Source organism: Coregonus lavaretus (assembly GCF_964263955.1).
Source record: "Coregonus lavaretus genome assembly, contig: HAP1_SCAFFOLD_1266, whole genome shotgun sequence".
NCBI lineage: Eukaryota > Metazoa > Chordata > Actinopteri > Salmoniformes > Salmonidae > Coregonus > Coregonus lavaretus.
Genome location: NW_028157222.1, coordinates 27,851 through 42,877, shown reverse-complemented (window position 1 = coordinate 42,877; position 15,027 = coordinate 27,851). Strand labels below are relative to the sequence as shown.

At 44.7% G+C, this 15,027-nt stretch overlaps 1 pseudogene across 1 annotated transcript; it reads right to left on the bottom strand.

Moving 5' to 3' along the window:
* Positions 1-1,518: 1,518 nt before the first annotated feature.
* LOC311125669 (ankyrin repeat domain-containing protein 60-like) lies at positions 1,519-13,233 on the bottom strand (annotated as a pseudogene). Its single transcript has 5 exons — positions 12,928-13,233; positions 12,523-12,653; positions 2,442-2,607; positions 2,267-2,331; positions 1,519-1,695 (listed from the first exon to the last, which is right to left on the bottom strand). The product of its transcript is annotated as an ankyrin repeat domain-containing protein 60-like (transcript).
* Positions 13,234-15,027: the final 1,794 nt, after the last annotated feature.

Sequence of the window (15,027 nt, the reverse complement as noted above, 5' to 3'; positions counted from 1 at the left end):
AAAATAGAACTTTTTGGTAAAAACTCAACTCGTCGTGTTTGGAGGACAAAGAATGATGAGTTGCATCCAAAGAACACCATACCTACTGTGAAGCATGGGGGTGGAAACATCATGCTTTGGGGCTGTTTTTCTGCAAAGGGACCAGGACGACTGATCCGTGTAAAGGAAAGAATGAATGGGGCCATGTATCTTGAGATTTTAAGTGAAAACCTTCCATCAGCAAGGGCATTGAAGATGAAACGTGGCTGGGTCTTTCAATGATCCCAAACACACCGCCCGGGCAACGAAGGAGTGGCTTCGTAAGAAGCATTTCAAGGTCCTGGAGTGGCCTAGCCAGTCTCCAGATCTCAACCCCATAGAAAATCTTTGGAGGGAGTTGAAAGTCCGTGTTGCCCAGCGACAGCCCCAAAACATCACTGCTCTAGAGGAGATCTGCATGGAGGAATGGGCCAAAATACCAGCAACAGTGTGTGAAAACCTTGTGAAGACTTACAGAAAACGTTTGACCTGTGTCATTGCCAACAAAGGGTATATAACAAAGTATTGAGAAACTTTTGTTGTTGACCAAATACTTATTTTCCACCATAATTTGCAAATAAAATCATTAAAAATCCTACAATGTGATTTTCTGGATTTTATTTTCTCATTTTGTCTGTCATAGTTGACGTGTACCTATGATGAAAATTACAGGCCTCTCTCATCTTTTTAAGTGGGAGAACTTGCACAATTGGTGGCTGACTAAATACTTTTTTCCCCCACTGTATACAAGAGTATTGTGACTATCAAAATAGACACCATTGAAATCTATAAATCTATATTTCTATGCAGGGCAAATGATACATCAAAGATGAATACTACTATCACTCCCCTGTATATGCTGCCATGGTGCAACGGCAATGCATTTGTTTGATAGAACAGTTCACATGACTACAATCATTTAAGCTTCAAAAGGTACTTTCTTCCCCTTTTACCACTCCCTTTTGAATTGGCTTTTATCATACAGTATTAGTATTTTTTATCATATTGTTCTCATGTATCTCTCTGGTTTATTTTATTCACCTATAAGCAGTGTCACATTCTGTTGTCCAGGTTTCTCCAGACGTCTTATTTCACCATCTGACTAATGCAATTGCACCCTTTTGCTGCACCTTTATTTTCACTGGTTCATCTTGATTATAATTGTCAGTTCATCTACTTGTCTGCCTCTTGCTCATTTCATGAAGGAAGTCTTACTGCTCAGAGCCATTGCGAGCGCTTACTCAACGTCAGATGTGGGAGAGGTAGGCGAACTTCCGACTTCTGACTAAATTATGAAGGGGGAAACATTGTCTGTTAGCAGGTTTTTGTTCCAACCCAACACTAACACATCTGATTCAAATGATCCGACTGCTCATGCGATTCAATCTAGAGTAGTTAGGAACTGGTGTGTTAGTGCTGGGCTGGAATAAAATCCTGCGTGCACGGCTCTCCAGGACCAGGCTCTTGGCCACCCGCCCTGTTCTTGAACTGCAGCTCTGGTCACACGTCCCCCCTCCACGCCCTCCTTGCCTGGGCCCTCATGGCCGTGTTCTGCAGTGGCCCCAGCTGCCTCACTTCCACCCTGCCCTCCACCACACAGCTACAGCGCCGCAGGTGGGCCATGTATCTCTGGGCGTGGGCACCCCGGTGCCAGGTGCGTAGCTGGGAGTCATGTTTCTAGTGGGCGAACAGCTCAGTCTCGTCCAGGTGAGGCATGAGGCGCACGCCCTGCGCCCGCTCCTGCCAGTGGAAGAGGAAGAGCTGCCAGGTCCTCTGTCCATAAATTGAAGAGTTTAGCATTTTTCAAACACATGAAACAGCTTTTTCCTGCAATCTAGAGCCATTATCACTATACTTAATTATATGTAAAAAAAAAAAGAATAAAAAACTAATTTTTTCTGCATCTCTAAGCATAACTCTTGAACTGTCTGTATCATCCTGACTGGTGGTTCTTTTATTAAATGAACTAAATATGCTTCTCTGCATCTCTTCCTCAAATCTAGGTAAAATATTCAGTACATTTAGTTACTGCTTGCTTTTCTAAAGTCTACCAACCTTGCCAGCAGGCATGCCAGCTAAGCTAGTTAGACAAGCTAATTACTCTTACTTGATTGATAGCCTGAAATGGCTTCTTGGTAGCTGGGAGATCGGGAACCTATCTGGGCTAGCTAAAGCCAACCTCATAAAATTGCTAAGTGGCTAATAGTATTACAGAGATTATTACATGTTTTTTGCAAATGTCTTTTACATGACAAATCTGAGGGGGCACCTGACATGTGCCCGATATGGGCATGACACCTCTGAGGGGGATGTCTACATTCAATTGATGTAGAATAATTGATCAAAATCACCCAAAGTGAGATACAAGGTTTTTCCAGTGCGCCGGTGATATCCAGATGTTTTGCCTCTGCGGTGGTGGGTACCTTGTTGGAGCAGGGAGCGGACAGCGGGCATGTGTCCACGGTGGGCACTGATGAACAGAGCAGAGAAGAGACGGTGAGAGAGCCAGGAGGGAGCTCCACCCATAGAACCCATAGCACTGGGATGGGAGGAACTTGGCGGTGCTGGTTTGGACATCACACTCTTGAGCTACGTGAAATAAAGAGGAAATAGTCATTTTTATGTGTGAAAAGTAGAAATGTTCATCCTAAAAAAAGGGAAGAGTGAAGTTAATAAGGTCTACATGTTGTAATAACAGCTGTGAGATGTTGTTACTACAAGACCATGGTGCTTCCCTACGGAGCTGTGAGGGGAACGGCACCTCCTTACCTTCAGGCTCTGATCAGACCCTACACCCAAACGAGGGCACTACGTTCATCCACCTCTGGCCTGCTAGCTCCCCTACCTCTACGGAAGCACAGTTCCCGCTCAGCCCATTCAAAGCTATTCGCTGCTCTGGCACCCCAATGGTGGAACAAGCTCCCCCACGACGCCAGGACAGCTGAGTCACTGACCACCTTCCGGAGACACTTGAAACCCTACCTCTTTAAGGAATACCTGGAATAGCATAAAAGTAATCCTTCCTATTTTTGTTGATGATGGTTCTTTTTTTATTATGATCAATATTGACCTGAGCCATAGAGAGTCTCTGTGTATGACTGCTGTAGACTATTATTGGGGATTTATTATTTTCATAATTGATGGGATGACTAACTTAGAAAGAATGCATTCTGGACTGTGCTAATGTAGGTTGTGACACCTGGCAAGCTGTGATTGATGTAAAGAGCTGTTTTAGGGGGTAAAATGAGATAGGGATTTGTGTCTCCAGATACTGGAATATACTGGTTCTTTGTGATCTGTGAACCTTCCTTGGACGTAGGAATGGTGTCTAAGGGAGCTGGCTCTTCTCACTATGACAGGTTGTTATGATGAACGTATGCCTGGAAACAGGGATGCGCTAAGAGGAGGGGGACTAGCCTGTGCGCCAACGGATAGGCTGAGTAAGTCTAAACCACGCTCAAGTCTCTACTCTAATTGGTCAGCAGAGAGGTGGGAAATTCTCTCTGTCAGAGTATTTGAGCAAGAACCTAGAACAATGGATTAGTTCTCTGAAGTGCCCTGCGAGGTATTTCAAAGAGCCCGTATATACGAAACATCATATTTACCATTGAAGGTTTTTGCATTAATTAAAATAACTAGTATATCTTAGAAGTCGTGTTGACCTCTTTTGTTCCTAATGCCAGATTTGAATTGACGCAACTTTGACAATTGGCGACCCCGACGTGATCTGGTAGAAGGGACTTCGCTGGGTACTGTCCGGCCCATTGGTCATCTCTTTCATTGGACTGTGTTTCACAAAAGGTCCGGACAACTTAAAGAAGGTAAGCAGATACCTATTGTTAAATAACTAAAGATCTGCAAATTGGCTTTATTCAAATTAATTTTGTGAAACAACTGTCTGATGTAAGTGAACAAAATTATGAAACTATTATGAGTAGATAAGCACAATATTGTGACATGTAAACCTGTGGTGAAGGTGATGTTAAAACCTTGGTACCATTGAGTATTGTTTCTTTGACACATATCCAGAGAGATATGGCTAGGTTCTGAGAAAATACTGAAGTCCCCCCCAACCTGAAGAATCTGGACACAGATGGGTGAAGTCTTTTGAGAGTCTCACAGCAGCGGATGAACTCACCATAGGTGATATGGTTACTGTAATGAACAGGTGTATGGGAGACCAGGAATGCAGAGAGATAATGACCTCTGGGGGACTGAGAGGGCAAGTGGGGTCGGCTACAAGATTTGACCCCCACCGCAGTGACGTATGGGATGTCATAAGGAGGAAGTATCCTACCCAGGCCAGACCCGAACTGATGAGAACTCTGACATTGAATGACGATGAAACAATACCAGCATACATGAAGAGGGCTAAGTGCCTCTGGAGGCAAGCGTGGAATGAAGAACCAGGAAAAGACACCATGAAACACCTCTTCCTGACAAACTGCCTGGGGGGACTCCCGGATCAGGCTTGAGCTGAATGTGAAAAAGTTGTGGCAATCACCACAAAATCAATTCCGGAATTTACCGAGATAGCACAACACCATGTGGAACGATGGAGAGAGGGTAAGCGAAAGGAAGAGGATGAACTCAAACAACTTCAGAAAAAGGTTCTGAAGAAGCAACTGACAGAGGACAAGCCAGGAAAACAAATGGTGGTAACCAGTACCCCAACATCTAATCCTACCACTCCTGCACCAGGAAATGATACTGCTGCTGCAGTTACTGCTGTAATACAGGCAATGACGGGAATGATGGCACCTTCTGGTCCTCCTGGATATGGTGCACTCGCATACCAGCAACCCTATGTACCACCACGACAACAGGGATACACCCCTAGATACGCTGACCAAGGGTGTTTTAACTGTGGGATGCATGGCCACCAGGCAAGATATTGTCAGCTCCCAAGACAGGGACAACAAAGAGGGAGGGGTTACATGGGACAGTCCAGAAGACAAGCACCGAGATACCAGCAAGGATGGGGAAACTGGCAAGGAGGAGGAATGCCAGTCCAGCAGCACCAACCACCACAACAGCAGAACCGAAAACAAGACCCAGCAGTGCCTAACGCTGCCTTCCTGCCCAGCATGTCATGGCTGGGTGACGAACACAATTACCAATGAAGCTGCCCAGAAACCCATAAGGATCCCACCACCAACATTTACACTTTCCCACCAGGTTCAGAGCCGGTAGTGACATGTTTGATTGGAGGAAGACAACATAATATGCTGATTGATACAGGATGTACATGGTCTTCTGTACAAGCAACATATCAACTCACTACCAAAACACAAGCTTTCTCTGGGGTTTCTGGGGCTATTATGAGAAAGCCATACACAGTTCCATTGGAGGTTGTATGGGATGACCAACAGGTTACCCATCAGTTTCTATACAACCCGGAATGCTCAATGGGGCTCATGGGGAGGGACCTGCTTTCCAAACTGGGATGTAGTATCTATTGTAACCAGGAGGGTCTACATGCATCCATCACGCCCATAGATGATCTCATGCCAGTAATCATGAAAAAACTCTCCGACCCCCCTCACATGCTATATGTGGGAACACACCTAAACGAGGAAGATGAGGAGGAAGCATATGTTTACTGGCTGAAGCTCATGGATACTGACCCTGATGCTCCCCGAGTATGCAGAGAGTTCCAACTATGGAAGGCCTGGATACAGACCTTAAATGCATACTATCCACCTGAGGACCCTCCGCACATGACAATGAACTATACCAGGGACTTGGATGAAGCATATGATGAAGCCTGGGAGGAGGAAATGGACGATAGGCGCCCGATTGTGACCAGCAATTATATGTACATACTCAAAGAAGGAGTGGCTACCAGCTGCATGGTCATGGATGGAGACGTGGTACTCACAGACAAATGGTTTGCTCTTCCTAGTGATTCTGTGCCGCATGTTACCCTTCTCGTGGGATTTGGATATGAGGCAAGATCTCTGGGACCAGCGGTAAAGGCAGCAAGTTGCCTACGGTGGAACAAAACCTCTTGTTACAACGTGGAAAGCGCATTCCTTGAGGGAAATAAAGTATGGAGAATTAAACTCAATGTGGATGATGTGTCAAAACCAGAGGTTGTGAGGAGATCACGTTACCATGGCAGGGAGATGACTGATCATCCGGATACTCATAACATTTTCAATCAACTACCAGAGGAACTGTGGACAACAAGTGCTGAAGATGTGGGGCTGGTTGATGTAGAACCAGTGGTTGTCTCCATTCGAGAAGAAAGTGAACTCACTATCCCAGTTCACAAATCTCAATACCCTCTCAGTGAAGAGAAGACGAGGGGAATTGACTCCAAAAAGGACAGGTTATATATCCAACCTGTTCTGTGTGGAATACACCCATCCTTCCAGTAAAGAAAGGTGACACTGGGAAATGGAGGATGGTGCAGGACTTCAGACCAATCAACGAAGTAACTGTACCAGATGTTCGACCTGTACCAGACCCATATCTGGCCTTACAGAACATTTCACCCACCCAAGATTGGTTTACAGTAGTGGATCTCGCCAATGCATTTTTCTGCATCCCATTACATCCAGAGTCCCAGCCACTTTTTGCATTTACCTATAGAGGGCAGCAATTTACGTATTCCCGACTTCCACAAGGCTACCGCGATTCCCCGGGAATCTTCAACGCTATCCTGAAGAGCCACTTGGAAGAACTAACATTACCTGAGGGGGTGACACTACTCCAATACGTTGATGATCTTCTGTTGGCAGCACCCACAGCTGAGTCTTGTTTGCAGGCCACCAAGTCCCTTCTCCTGTTGGTGGCCAAAAAGGGATACAAGGTAAAGAAAGAGAAAGTGCAGTGCTGTCGGAGAAGTGTCCAGTTCCTGGGAAGAGTGCTGTCAGGGAAGGGACAAGCTGTGTCTGTGGCTCAGAGGACCTCCATCTTGGAACATCCCAAACCTACTACTGTACAACACCTTTTGTCATTTCTTGGCCTTACTGGATATAGCAGAATGCACGTGCCAGAATACTGCCTTAAAGTGGAACCACTGCAGGCAATCTTGAGAGAAGCAGGAAACAGAAACCTCACAGAAGTCCTTAAGTGGACTCTGGAAGCAGAGGCAGCTTTAATCCAACTCAAACAGACGCTGGCACAGGCTGAAGCACTGTCCTTACCCGATTACACCACGCCATTCTGTTTGGATGTTTCTGAGCAGGATGGTTATGTACATTCCATCCTGTATCAGAAACAAAAGGGGGAAAGAAGAGTGTTACACTACTATAGCGCGAAACTGGACAACATTAAAACAGGACAGACTGACTGTGCCAGACACATGGCTGCCATTGCAAAAGCTATAGGTAAAACAGCCCACATTGTGATGAGACATCCACTTGAAATCAATACAGATCATGGGGTGACCGCTTTTATAGGCTCCAAACGTTTCACACTGTCCAGTAAAAGAAAATCCAGCATAACAAAGGCCATCACTGCAAAGCACATTACATATGTGACAACAGCAACCAATATGACCGATGGTATGGGTCTTGGAGAACCACATGTCTGTGAGGATAGAGCAGCCAAACAGATCAAAGTCCGAATGGACCTGCAAAACTCACCCTTGGAGGGGAACAAAATCACCCTGTTCACTGATGGATGCTGCTACAGGTCAAAGGACCCAAAGGAAGGAAACACTGCTGCCTATGCAGTGGTGAAACAAGACACAGAAGGAGGACATGAAGTAATGGAAGCAGAGAAACTTGGTCCCAATGAAGCTTCAGCACAGCTAGCTGAACTTAGGGCGTTGAGGAGAGCTCTACAACTAAGTGAAGGAAAGAATGTGGACATCTACACAGACTCTGCCTATGCACATGGGATTGCACACATTGATGGACCACAGTGGATGAGGAGAGGATTTGTGACCAGCTCAAATGAGCCCATCAAACACAAGATTGAAGTACAGAAGTTAATTGATGCAATCCAGCTTCCCAAACGAGTGGCAATAATGAAGTGCAAAGGTCACAGCAGAGAAAGCACCAGAGTGCGTGAAGGAAATGATCGGGTTGATCAAGCAGCAAAAGATGCAGGAGGATACAATGCCCAGCAGATGGTGCAAAACGAGCCACTCAAGGACAGGAGGAGTTGACGACAGACACAGTAAGACAGTTGCAAGAAGCAGCAGGCGCCTACGAACAGAACGTATGGAGCAGACAGGGAGCAAGGCAAGACCATCATGGGATTTGGAGATCTCACACAGGAAAAACAGTGGGACCTGCAAAACTCCTCAGATCAATCTTAAGGGAAGAGCATGAGAAGGCTCATGGAGGATGGAAAAGTGTCGTAAAATCAGTTGAGAAAGCATGGTGGCATCCACACATGTTGGACATGGCAAGAGAGACATCAGAGAGCTGTGAAGTGTGCAAACAATACAACAACAAAGTGTCACTTGGAGCAGTGATAGGCAGCTTCCCAATACCTGATGCACCATTTCAAGACATTTGCATAGATTTCACGGACATGGGACAGGACAACAAAGTGGAAGGAAAAAGGTACCTGTTAGTAATGGTGGACAGATTCACCAGATGGGTGGAAGCCATCCCCACAGCAAGAGAAGACGCAAAGGCCGTGATTAAGTGGCTGAGGCGAGACCTCATTCCAAGGTTCGGGGTCCCGCGAATGGTCCGTTCTGACAACGGTACCCATTTCAAGAATAAACACCTAAGGGATGTAGAGCAGGCCCTAGGAATCACCCACAAGTTTGGGTCAGTGTACCACCCCCAATCGCAGGGACTCGTAGAAAGAGCTAACCAATCGCTGAAACGAAAAATGGCCAAAATCATGGCCGGAACTAAACTGAAATGGGTAGATGCCCTACCCCTTGCTCTAATGTCAATGAGAAATTCACCTGGGTCTGATACCCACTTGACTCCACATGAGCTTATGACAGGACGCAGAATGCCAGGGCCACCAGCAGACAATCTTAGTATGCCTAGGCTAGATATTGCAAAAATCAGATATACAGACTACATGCAGGCACTAATTTCTCTTGTTGAAAGATTGTCTAAACAGGTGGTGGAAGTGCGCACTCCTGCTGTTGAAACCACGGACGAGAACAGAGACATCCTGGTGGGAGATTGGGTGAGAGTGAAGGTGCATTCCAGGAAGTGGACGGAGCCAAGGTGGAAAGGGCCTTTTCAGGTGAAAGAGGTATCAAGTCACTTGCTGAGGGTAAACACGAGTAAGAAGGACGTGTGGTACCACAGAACACATTGTGCCAAAGATATAGTTCCAGGAAGAACTCTAGATCAAGTACAACAGGACTTGGCTGCAGACGGGGAAGATGTTATGGTTACTAGCGGGGCTGGCCCTATGGGGAACAGTGACATCCAGTCAGTATCATAATATAGTCATTACCTTACAGGAAGGGGAATCTCAAGTGATGTCCCTAGAACCATGTAAGATCTGGTCATGGAGGAATAGGGCTAGTGGAATTGGGGACACTGGTTGCAATTGGAACCAGAAGGAAAACTGTAACAAAATGTATCCCCATGTGTTAAAGAGAGGTACTTATCTGTGTGAGGGAAAGTGGTGTCCATATTGGGATTTTATGATTACAAATGTTGGCACCTTCTGGGAATGGCGTTGAGGCTATCCATATGTAATAGGAGATGCTTCTAAAGCAGCTAGGTTTTCAATGATAAGGGGTGTGCAGGGGTCAAAAGGGGGTGCATGTAAAGGCGATGAAATCCTACTAACCATCCAAGACATTAAACTTACAGATGCAGGTGTGTACACCTTAGCAGCAGTACGATCCGGACCAGACACCATGGGTGTGTTCACCATCGTGGTCACACCCAAACCTGCAGCTGGGGAGAGACAGACCCAGTTGAACCACATCACCACTCCAGGACCAGCTCAGCTTCAATCCACTAAGGTACCAAACCCCGTTCGGGTGATTAATGTTAGGGATATAATGGACAGCGACCAATTGGGGCCAGAAACTGGTTATGAAGGGAAAGAAAATATGTGGTTGGCATACATGAGGTATACGGCTAGGACACTGGTCAGGCAGAATTGTGTTATCTGTGGGCATGCAAGACCTGGGTTGGCAACCCACCCATTCGCTTTAGGAGAAGGGGAAGGATGGTAGTGCATATTGGAAGAGTTCTACCATTCACTGCCAAACACCACCCTGTGCAAAGCCCTAAGTTTGATTTTCCCTGAGGTTCCCCCACAAAAGGCATCTGAAGGAGTTCAGGCTTATGGAGGTAATTACAGTTGCATTACTGGAACAGGTAAGGGTGTTAACTATGGTAGGCTACCACCAGGGGACTGTGCTGTGAATGTAACTATGAACAGCACTTGGCCAGTAGAGGGTAAAACCCAGACAAAAGGGGTGGCTGATGTGTGGTGGATCTGTGGACCAAATAGAAAACTAACCCCGATTCTAAAGGGGGACTGGCAGGGCACGTGTGCATTAGCCAGTTTGATTGTACCTCTGACCATTATTGATGTTTCCTCAGACCAACTTTTGGGCATCGCCCAGCTAGCCCCAGACAGAGAGAGAATGAGGCGGGGGAAACGTAGTGCCCCATGGTCAGCAGGAGAGGAGATCCACTCTAACCTGTTGGGGGTGCCTGTGGGAGTACCATTACAGTTCCAGGCACTCAACAGGAATGATGGGTTGTGGCATTTGTTGCCAATCATAGGACCTGCCATAGATGCTGCTAAACAGCGATCTTGGATAAATTACATCTATTATAACCAACAGCGATTTGTTAACTACACACGCACTGCCCTGACTGGAATGTCGGAACAACTAGAGGCCACCTCTAGGGTGGCTAGGAAAAATAGACTAGCACTTGACATGTTGCTTGCTAACCAAGGGGGTGTGTGTAAGATGTTTGGGGAACAATGCTGTACATTTATTCCTAACAATACTAGCCCGGACGGGAGCATCACAAAGGCCCTAGTTGGCCTGGATAAGTTGTCAGCAGAAATGAAGAGCATGGCTGGAGTGGGGAGTGGTGGGCTGTTCTCCTGGTTAAGTGGCTGGTTCGGTAAGTATTCTTCTATGGTGGTTACTGGATTTCTGACCCTAGTAATTGTGTTTTTATTGTTGATGTGTTGTGCTGCTTGTATCATTCCCTGTCTCAGGAAGTCAGTGGTAGGAGTGGTGCGGGTGTCAGGAGTGATGCCGTTGTTGCCGGCCCAGGATGTTGCGGGTGACTCTGCCACTGACTCTGAGACCAAGTTGGATGATCCATGGTTTGCCTAGTAAAATATATACACGCATTTATTTTCAGTTTTTGCTCATTTATTACCTTGTGTTTTTAGTAACCACTGTGATTGTTTATTCCTCCTGAGGTGAAGGTAAAGGATTCCTGGGTGGCTGGTAGCCAACTCAGTACATGTTAGGTGTAGGGGAGAAATAGAGGGTTAAAATTATTATTTTTCGTTTATTAACATTTTTTGATGTGATTTAATTTCCATATCCTGTTATACTCAGGGTTGTTTATATTCTGTTCAAACTGTTATTTGGAGTGACACCATAAATGGTGTCAACAGAGGGAATCTTAAATTTTCCCTTTCACATTTTTGGAATCACACCCTAGAGGGTGTCAAAAGGGAGTCAAAATGTACTTCTCTGTTTGTGTTTTATGTTTTAATAGTCTTATGTTTTGTGTTCTATTAATCCTGTGTTTTATGGTTTGATGTTCTTTGATGACTGGTAACAATTTGCAAGTTGGGTGTAGATGGACTGAGGGTTTTTATTTTTTAGGATCATTATGGCCTATTAATAAAAGTGTGATTCTTTTTGTTTGTATTGTATTATAATGAATCACACCCTGTGTTTTCTTATTTTTTGAATCACACCCTAGTAGGTGTGAAAAGGGGGATTATTGGGGATTTATTATTTTCATAATTGATGGGATGACTAACTTAGAAAGAATGCATTCTGGACTGTGCTAATGTAGGTTGTGACACCTGGCAAGCTGTGATTGATGTAAAGAGCTGTTTTAGGGGGTAAAATGAGATAGGGATTTGTGTCTCCAGATACTGGAATATACTGGTTCTTTGTGATCTGTGAACCTTCCTTGGACGTAGGAATGGTGTCTAAGGGAGCTGGCTCTTCTCACTATGACAGGTTGTTATGATGAACGTATGCCTGGAAACAGGGATGCGCTAAGAGGCGGGGGACTAGCCTGTGCGCCAACGGATAGGCTGAGTAAGTCTAAACCACGCTCAAGTCTCTACTCTAATTGGTCAGCAGAGAGGTGGGAAATTCTCTCTGTCATAGTATTTGAGCAAGAACCTAGAACAATGGATTAGTTCTCTGAAGTGCCCTGCGAGGTATTTCAAAGAGCCCGTATATACGAAACATCATATTTACCATTGAAGGTTTTTGCATTAATTAAAATAACTAGTATATCTTAGAAGTCGTGTTGACCTCTTTTGTTCCCAATGCCAGATTTGAATTGACGCAACTTTGACACTATTCTAGGTTTTTCTTTTATGCCACATCACCTTGAGTACATCCCCAGTAGCTGCAGCTATCACAAGCTCAGCCCATCCATCGTAAGGCCAGATCATCAGGGTGACAGTAGTTCCAGGGACCATGTCATTACAGTGAATAGTGGTGTCATCATAAAGGTCACCTGTTGGGTGGAGTATACATTGGGTCTGGTCAGACAAGCACATCCTTAGATAATTAGGCAAACTGGAAAACACCCTATAATCAAATGTTCACCATGATGGGCCTGTCACTACTAGCCTACTTTTGAGATTCATAAGGGCTGTGATTCTAACTTCATTAAACCCATTAAAAATAAATGAATACATCTAAGAAATTAATTAACAACGACTTCCCATTTCTTATTAAAATATGTCAACAGTTAAACCAGCAAATGAGATCAAACATATGTATTTTACCTTTATCCAGGTAGCATACTCTCTGGAAGTCTGTGGGAATCACAACCACTAATTCCATGGCGTTTTTTAGCTCTCTGATTCTCATATTGTGCTGGCAGTCGGGCACAACGAACATCTCTCCCGTTTCACGCAGCCTGGCACCAAGACTGAACTTGACTTTCTTTGACGGTCACGGTAAATTGCACTTTTGGGTCTCGGTACACTCTTCGAGTCGCTGTCGCGGTAAATCATCGCACTTTTGGGTCTCGGTACCTGAAGTGGAATCCTGTTCGTTGAGGTGTTAAAATATGCCATTGGATTGCTCATAGAAACGCGCTGAATAATTTTTGCATATTGCAAATGGTTTAGAATTGGAAAATAATGAATGATTTGGAATGCTGTGTCTGACTACTTACTGTTGCTAAGGTGATAATCGTTCGAGTCCTATTGTTGCGCTTTCGGTACATGTCCAACAATAACATAGCCACACAGTTGAACAAATCTAATGTTTCATGATCAACTGATAGTAGGTTTAGTTATATTGACTTGGAAATACCTGGTATATTATGGTAAGAAGGTAGGCTTATTTTTTAATGGACTTGCGACAGCAGTCCCACTTTAAATACTATACAACTTATTTCTGACTTTTGAACGTGATTGGCTCAGCAGTCACAATTTAAACAGGCTATAGTCAGTGGTGTAGTGCTGATTTTTAGGTGAGGGAGCGCAACAGTTTTTGTTTTTATATGACGTCATCTGTTCCCAATCAAAGTTTGAACCGACCAGGGGTTTTGAGCCCCACCTGTTTAGCTAAAAAAACTAAAAGAAAATAATATATATATATATATATATTGCATGTTATTTTTGCATTAATATGCATACAGTAGCAGTGCCCATCCAAGAAGGCTCAAGGTCATTGGCCACAGATAAAATGACATCAAATCACGTGTTATCTACCGTAGCTTTGATTGGACTGATCATGTCAACATCATACTTCTTAGCTAGCAAGCTAGACAAGCAGTCATCATCATGAATCACGTTGACAATCTACTGGTAAATCCTTTTCAATCCTTGTCATATGAAGAGAAATTAGAGATAAAACGTCTCGGTGCTCATCGGCCATGGACATAAACATTACACAGAAAGTCGGAAATCGCAAATTCAACAAAGAGTGGTTTGGAAGGAAGCAGTGGCTAACTGCAAGCGTCTCAAAACAATCACTATTTTGCTTCCCCTGCCTGCTATACGGTGGAGAGGGTGTGTGGTCCAAGTCTGGGTTTAAGGATTTAAAACATGTCTGAAAGGGTCTCAAAACATGTGAATTGTGCATCACATATAGACAATGCTGTTAAACTGGGATTACTGGGGAAATCAAACATTTTGGCTCAGCTAGACACCACATATAGACGAGCCATCGACCTTCACAACCAACAGACGGAGGAGAATAGGTACATGCTTGCCAGAATTATAGCATGCATTAAATTGTGTGGCAATTGTGAGACAGCACTGCAGGGCCTGTTTGTACAACTGTTCTGACTTAGTGGTGCACATGTAGCCTATAGCCTGCTTTAGAGAAATGTCATCATCGAATATTATAAGATCTTTCATTGTCTGCTCATGTGCCCACGCTATTTATCCTATGGTTCAGACTTGGTGTACTGGCAGAATACTGTAAGAACGGCCCACGTTCTGAATTATGTCGCTGTCCATTTCAAAAGTGCTGAACAAATAGGTGGCGTATAGGCTACATCCGTCTCAGCTCGCTACATCCGTCTCAGCTCGCTACATCCGTCTAAGCTCGCTACATCCGTCTCAGCTCGCTACATCCGTCTCAGCTCGCTACATCCGTCTCAGCTCGCTACATCCGTCTCAGCTCGCTACATCCGTCTCAGCTCGCTACATCCGTCTCAGCTCGCTCATGTCTTAATCCAAATGACGGTTTGTCTCTTAACCACTTAACGCTATTTACGCCATAGTTTGTACGTTTGTATACGTCTATGTCATTAGTAAGCTATTCATTATTTTAGGCAACGTTAGAATTATGCATTTAATTGTTTTGCTTACTTTGTGTGTTATAATTAGCTCAGGTGCTTTTCTCCACGAGGAGGGGATACTATAATG